The sequence below is a fragment of the Alligator sinensis genome, unplaced genomic scaffold (genome assembly GCF_000455745.1).
Source record: "Alligator sinensis unplaced genomic scaffold, ASM45574v1 scaffold213_1, whole genome shotgun sequence".
Classification (NCBI taxonomy): Eukaryota; Metazoa; Chordata; order Crocodylia; family Alligatoridae; genus Alligator; species Alligator sinensis.
Window position 1 is genome coordinate 1186765 of NW_005842019.1, and position 8164 is coordinate 1194928.

An 8164-nucleotide genomic window follows, 5' to 3' on the forward strand; every position below is an offset into this window, starting at 1 on the left:
TTTCCCTCTGTTTTCATCCATTTTCACTCTTACCAGGCAGAAATACATCAATGATTTCAACTTGAGAAGGTGATTTTCAAAATGGTACATATTTCAAAAGAGCCTCAGTCCCGCTGAAAAAAATCAATTGGACTTAAGGCTTTTTAAACACAGGGCTTAAGCTCATAAAACCAGTTAGGTGTTTTTTAATATTTTCCCCTTAATGTTCCTTCGATTGACTTGTTTGAATTTCCTGCTTACCTATATCACGCTGTACACATGCATCAAAAAAGGAGACTTATTTTAAGAAAAATTGTCCCTCTCCGTGAAATATATTTAGTACCTGTGGTACACCTAGGAACAGGGCTCAAAAAGGGCCTTCTAGGCTGTCAGATCAAATTCTCTGTGTTTACAGGCAATCGTTAACTCAAGAAATAACCAAATTCATCACTGCAAACCTTCATGCACAACTACAAAGTGCAATGCTTAAAACACCAAAAAACACCACAGGCAAAAAGCAGAGGAAATAAGGGCATTTCCAATGCTCACTGCAAGAACAGTGAAGCAGTTGGTTGTTTACATGCTCAGAAAAATCTATGAAAATGGCCATTCCTGCTGCTGAAAGGGATGGCAATCTCCACCCACCACTTCCCGCCATCTTCAAGTCTGTGCCAAAGGGAAAAAACTCTAGGTATGGTTATCAATAGGACTCCAAAAGAAAGAATTAGACTTTCTTCCCAATAACCTCTGAGTGTAGATATACATATGCAGACTGAAGTCCTCTATAACAAATATACCTATTTTCCACAGATTAACTTTATTATGGACTACATTCATTTCTCAGGCAACATGGGTGTGATCGAAAAAAGTCTGAAGGAGTCTTTCACTGGACTTCTGTACAGTTTTGGACTGGATTATCTGAAATTGAAATGAATGGATTTTAAAGGAGAAGATTACTTTTTCTCAGCCCTGCAGGCTCTAAAACTAAAGCCTCACTTATGGCCACCCTGACTGTCTTTGCCATATTCTAGCTACTAGGCTGGTGGTGAGCAGAATACAGCCTGCCATGGGATTTTATTGGGCCCACAGGACGTCCTCTGGCCCAAAGGAGCCACTGCCACTGGCAAACTGAGTCTGGTCCAGGCCATGGTGCATGCAGCTGATCACACCACCCCTAAGCACGCAGTGGGGTTGGAGTGGCACAACGGCCAGACTCAGTTTGCCAGTAGCAGTGGCTCCATCCAGCTGCTGCTGCCCCCAGACCTGGCCACACTGCCTGGGCACCCTGGCTTGTCTGCGCCACACCCACCACTGGGGGCACTGGATGACATGGGTGAGTGGCAAGGGTCTTCACGGAGACCAGCCCAGGACCTTCACAGGCAGCATGCGTTCAGCCAGGCAGATGGAATGGGGCTGTGGGTGGGGAGTGACCTCCAAGCGGGGCTGGGGCCAGGATTGTGGGGTAGATCACAGCTCTACCCCAGGCCCCTGTGATCCTGGACACCTCTCCCTGCCTGCCCACAGCCCCATCCCATCTGCCCAGCTAAGTGTATCCTGCCCTCGGGAGTCCCAGGCTGCTCCATGAAGACCCCAACCACCCACTCTGCCCAGCACCCCCAGACCAGTCTAGTCATCTACCACTTTTAGGTCTTTTGGTGAGCCACTGTGGGCTGGGAGGTGGGAGGGGGCGGGGTGATGACCCGGAGTGCAACAGCTCACCAAAACTCCCTAAGTGGCCCTCCAGCCCAAGTAACTTGTCTACCCCTGTACTAGACCTACAACAGAAGTCCTTTTTACTTCTATAAACATTATCAATGCTGGCCCACACGGAGCTGGCTTAGGGACCTCCTATAAAGTTTCCTCCTTCTCACAACTGTAATTCTCTGTGAGTAACATCACAGGGGCAGATCTGACAAACTGTAGGTTTTATCCATGCTTCATCTATCTGATTTTTAACAGGAGGGGTTATTTATTGTTCTGTTCAATTGAAATAAATAATATTATTGCATGCAAGCTATTAATTCATGTAACATGCTCAAACATGAGCATGCAGTAACATAAAGAATGCCATTTACAACAAGGACAATAAAAAGTACTGTTAGTTACTCTGGAATTAGGTTCTGCACTTGAAATATAAAATAAATCTTTAATCAAAATTCATAATTTCTATAACAATTTAGAACAAACTTAAAGCCAATGGTATCCAAAATTTAAACAAAAAAATGGATGGGAAAAAATTCACACCGGTGAATTCACATACCTTTACTGACGGGATTATCATGTTGTACTTAGTTGACAGACCACTTCAATAGGGTTTTAACAAAAAAAAAATAAAATCAAAAGATGAATAAACTTTTCTGGTATGAATAAGCCAAGGATTTCAAAAAGAAAAGCCTATTTAATGAAAAATAAATGGCATTTAAAGCTTAATAGCCTTGAGGCCTAATAGCAAATGTCAAGTCCTTTATTTAAAGGAAAAAACTATTTTTTTTAATAATCACAGACACTGTTATGTGTAAAGGGAACCATTTTTAATGAAATGGGTGCTACTTATGCAAGCCTGGCTCTGGAGAATACTGGTTCTACTAATGGAAAATGAAAATACATATGCCTGGAAGCAAAATAATAAACACAATAAAAATCAATGAAGGAAAGAGAAACTCCAGCACTTAATACTGTCAGTATCTTTGCTGTTCTTCATGCTTCAATGAAAAAAGTTCCAGTAGTTATAAATTCCTCAGCTGGCACTTAAGCCCACAGACATCAACTAGTTTTGCTTGCTGTTCTGACAGCCTTCATATTAACTTTCTCAATAGAACCAGTTAAAATGCAGTCAGCAGTAAGGGCTTCATTAGCGTATACAAGAAATGCATGTTAATGACAATCTTAACTGATATGGTTACATCAAAATGGAGACAAGATTAAACTCAGTCACCACTTACTGTTCCTTTCAAGTATAAATAACTGCCATTGTGCCATCCTCATGGCAAACTATCAGCCAAAAGTACAACCATATCTGGTGACCCCTATTTCATAAGTTTGGGAGGCTATATGCAGATAATTAAAATGGGACAAACATTTCAAAATTAAGCACGTACAGCTTGCATGTGCTTTTTATTTGTACAGTCTTTTTGAAATCCTCTACTTGGGAGTCCACCAGTGCCACTTGCTGAGACTGAATAAGCTGAGACGCATTTGATCTGTACATCCAATCAAGTATTTGTGCTTCACTGGAGGCCTGACCATAAAAATGCAAGTGAAAGTACTTGAAGTATGTACACTGGCTATTTTCCAACATAGAGTAGGCAGGCACAATTAGGGCCCTAATCAAGCAAAGCACTTAAGCGTGGACTTAATACTCAGCATGTAACAAAGTGCACAAATACTCTGCCAGCTCTGAGTCCTTACGTGTGATGCTGGGCACACATTTGGAAGTTTTCCCAGGAACTTCAACAGGGGTAGGATCTCACCTGTTGTGCCTAACTACAAAACTCTGGCCATATAACCAGCATCTCTTCATCTTCCCTTCTGCTTTGCCTAATCTGTTGCTAGAAGAACAGGTTATTTTTGTGGTTAGGAGAGACAAGTGATAAAAGGGTTACAAATATTCCATCCAGAGTGTTTACAATGAGTACAAAAGTCCAATTCACCTTGCTCAAGGACCGTAAAACAGCAGCAAAACCCCACAGAGTCGATTCCACTTTCCCCTGCCAAATTCTTTGAAAGACACCAAGGCTGCTTAACTGGCAGCCCCTAATTAATTTAACTAGAGTCCCTGGGCTCCTGGTCTGGGTACTGCTCCCCACTTTGCTCTTGTGCCGCTGCTACCAGTCTCCAGGCTCCCACTCCCTCCTTCAGCTTCCACTGCTTGTCCCCATGACTGGAGGTGGGACTCAGTGGTGCAGATCATGGGACTAAGGGAGCCCATGGACAGAGGGCTTGGGAGACATGGGGACCCCATACAGCATTTGTGCCGATGTGGCGCGGTGGGAGTTGCTTGCTGCAAAGCAGGACTGTACTGTGCATCACATCCATGCATGCATGGGACCTGCATGGTGCAGCACATCATCAGGCCATGGGGTGTACTGGGGGCCTGCACAGTACAGTGGTTTGTAGTGGCGGCTCATGAGGCATGGCATGTGGCCCACGGGTGTGCCTGCAGCCCCCAGTCACTTAGACACTGGACAGTCCTGCCCTACTCTCTGTCTTGTAATCTCACCCTAGCCCCAACCACCATTCCAGTTACTACAGTGAATATTTTTAAGCCTCACTGAATCATCTAGTCTGGAATAATCAATCAAAACAAGAGTGCACACGTCTCTTCAACAGCTGCATTAGATGTGCTTGCAAGAGTCAGCTAATATCAGACGCTGTGAAGTACTTCTGCCAAATCTCCCTAAAATTAATCTTATTTATGAAGAGTCGAGTTCTTGTATCTCAAAAATTCAACAATATGCCTTTATTTCCTTTTGTCATAACCATTTTCAGGGGAAATAAATCAATAAGCAGCATTTCAGACTTGACTTTGTTAATTATCCAAAGAGAGCTTCGGTTTGTGTGGGTTTGCCTTATCAACTCTGGTATGCCTCTTAATGAGAAAATGTTAACACCTGTTATTTAAATCAATGGAGTTTCAGTGGCATAAAACTGATGTAATAAAGCTCAGAATAAGTCTTGTTATTTGTATGCCTCAGAACGCTGAAATCACTACTGGCACAATATAACTACATATAGTACTCCTCCCTACGAAACTTTTCTTGCTGAGCCACTTTTTTTTTTTTTTTAAATAAATGTAAACCTGTAGTTCCTAAACTATTTTGAAATTCAAATGACAACCCGCTAGACTGCTAAGTTCCCTTCTACAGACAAGCAAATGAATCTTTTCTTCTAATTACCTCACTTCTCTGATGTGGAATGCTAAAAATCAAGCAATTTCAGCATTAAAAAAGTGATTAAAATGCCCCATTTGGCACCAAATGCTGCCATCATAAAAACAAATGAAGGAACCTAAAATGCATTTCCAGTTTTTCAAATATCCAATTCAAATCTAAAAGCCGTGAATTTCAGATCCATGTGGATTCATGAATTTAGTCACCTTCTTCTACAAAGCATTATTTTTGAATGGCAACATCAAAACGGTTATCAACATGCTCAGACCTGCAATGACTAGAAGATACCAATATGCTAGCTGGCCAATTGAAGGCCAGGTTTTCAGCAGTTCTAATATATTTTTCTTGAATGCAACAATTGTAAACACAGATGCACAGAGGTACCCTTGTTTTGCATGCACCCATCTGAAAATCACCTACCCATGCCATCTGGTAGAGGAACACTCGGTAAACACGTTCGTAAATTAAATGGCAGGATTCCTGATGGACTATCCATATAGAGTCAGGCAGGGACACAATATAAGAGGAGACCAGGATTTTCTCATTCAATTATTTTGGTGACTGTGAAAAAAAATATTCTTGCAAAAAGAATTTTAGTTCACTAAGTGATGTGCTTCTACATAAAAAGCAATTAAAAGCAGTAAATTAATTGAAGGCATTGCTGCAATGGGACTTCCTACATATGTTAAATCTACCCTTATGAGGAACAGTTTAGAGAACTGCGTTTTTTCTCTCCAATAGCTCAATTTAACTCCCAGTGAAGTCAAATGGGAGTCCACTAACTAACAATATAGATTAATATTAAATGTTATTATCCTGATAAAAGCCAGACTATACATTTAAAGTTCACTATATCACCCATCTCAAAGCATCAGTTTGTTACTCATTTTGAGTATTACTTGCTCTTAGGAAGTCTGCTTAAAATATTTACAACATTATAGTAATCATAGTTCATTGATAAGGAGAGGTTTTTGGGTAGGAAGGGCATTCTGGGCAGGTTTCCAGTTGCAGACACTGGGTCAACTTGTACACTTTCTGGAAATATATTAAGAAAAAGGGATTTTAACCTAAACTAAATTTAGATTAATAAAAAAAAGATGCAATAAATCTTGCATTCTTTATTCATAACAGAAAACAATAAAGGACTTACTTTTATAAAAAGTTTGTCTTGCTTTTATGCATACATCACTTTTGATAAATATTTGGCCAATTTACTTTAAAACAGAGGAGAGATTATTGATGATCAAATGAGGGGTAAAAGATGAGACTCTTGTAGTCTGGTTCCTGACAAAGCCATGGACACAAGAATGGGTCAGTGTGTGGCAAATCAAGCAGTTCTGATTTTAAAAAGCTGCAAACACTATGACAAATTAGATAAACTTATTTTTGCATGAATTTTGCCCCTGGATGGCGCTCTCACCTTCAGATGCTTGCCTTTCAATGCGCAGCCTGCCTGTTTGTGCACAGTAGCCCAGTGCAATTTTCTCTGGGTTTATGCCTCAAGCTCCACTTCTCCCTTCCTGTGTCCTGGCTTCAGTCATTTGCACCTCTTAAAACCAGAAATCTGCAGGTAGGTATTAATTATAATAAAACAGATTAAAATTGTGCTCTTTCCTGTTGTTTAGGATAGCAAGAAAGTATACCCTCCCTAAAGCAATACTCCAACCTACACTGACAATCCTGTGTTTGGTGATGGAAGATGTCTTTGATTCCTCTCCTTGAAATAGCTGATGTGAGTTCTGATACACTATGTGTCTTGACTGATAAAATATATATAAATATATGTTGATATGTTTAGAGAACGTGAGGCTGCCTACTGAGGGAGTCTTAGGTATCAGCTGGATTTTCAGGTACTAACCTTCACCACTTAAGTCATTGGTTCCCAACTTTCTTCGACTCAAGGCACCCCACAAAAAATGCCGACTCTTAGTTTTTGCTTGTTTTTTGACTACAGAAAAATAATAGAGCAATTCTTCTCTTGCAAAAAACTCAGAAAGATGACAACAGGTCAAAATGCTTTCAACACTGTGGATTTCTATTTGGAGTCTCTGGGTTTATCTCATGAATCATGTTAGCACCCTGAACAGTCTAACGTTTTGCGACTGTCCAGAGCACGCCTGACAAAACCTCAAGGCACCCCAGTTTGCTATGGTATCATGGTTAAGAATCACTATTATACATGGTTTCCAGTCAGCAAAAGACAAAAGAAAATACTCATATCAAGAAAGCAGCTGATGCATTTCCAAATCCTTTCACTGTTCATTTATTGCATGCTTTTATATAGCATCCATTATCTTGTATGGGCTTACTATACATGGTTCAAAATTTTAAAGGACTCCCCAACTACAGTGAGACAGTAGATAAAGATCCATTATACTCTTTCCAAAAATCAGAATCTTAAAAATAAAAAAAAAAATAGAAGAACAAAACCAAATAGATATCTTTTTTCTTAAGATTCTAACAAACTGATATATATACTATGGTTTAGTATAAAGCAACAGCTGTGGGATGTTACAATAAGCATGAACAGCAAATATTTTCAGTAGATATGGCATGACCAATACTTCCAAGCCTGTGATCCCCCCACAGAGGAATTTCATATCTCTAGTATACCAGTGAAAACATAAGTTGATGTCTTTGGAAAACCACACTTCATTATGACTTTAAATTATTCCCCATGGGGGACCATTTTCTTCCAACATGCTTTATTTACTGCTGCTGCTGCTTCCAGCAAGCTGTCTGATAGATGCCAAAGACAACAATAAGTTGTAGAATACAAATTTTTGGATGGCTGAATACAAAATTCTCTGATTCTTCGCGTAGTTTCTCAACTGATCATGAGACTTAAAGAATTCATTATCATGAGGTAAGGTAATCTATATTTCTGTCCTATTGTGTTATTTACAGTATACAGAGAATAAAGATGATAAAAGAGATATATTTCAGTGCACAAAACACACAATACAAACTAGGAATGTTTTCTGATCTCACCTGTTGGGATCCTTGACCTAAGTGACAAAAAGGGTCACTGGCAATTCTTATATTCAGGATGGGAAAGAATGCAAAGTACTCAAAACCCAAGGGCCAGATTCTAATCCACATGTTAGACACATAAGTGGACTTATGTGCGTATGTGAAATGCTATTCAACCCCGCTCAAGACCCTGAAAAACAGTAATGCAAAAGATTGGTGGGTCCTCCTTGCCCCTTTTTGGATTCAATCTTAAAGGTCAGATGATTCATAGATTCATAGATGTTAGGGTCGGAAGGGACCTCAATAGATCATCGAGTCCAACC

At 40.1% G+C, this 8164-nt stretch overlaps 1 protein-coding gene across 1 annotated transcript in view; it reads right to left on the minus strand.

The window, feature by feature from the left end:
• LOC102378771 (thiamin pyrophosphokinase 1) overlaps positions 1–8164 on the minus strand; it is a 344925-nt gene that overhangs the window by 266664 nt on the left and 70097 nt on the right. The gene's annotated exons all lie outside the window — the stretch shown is intronic.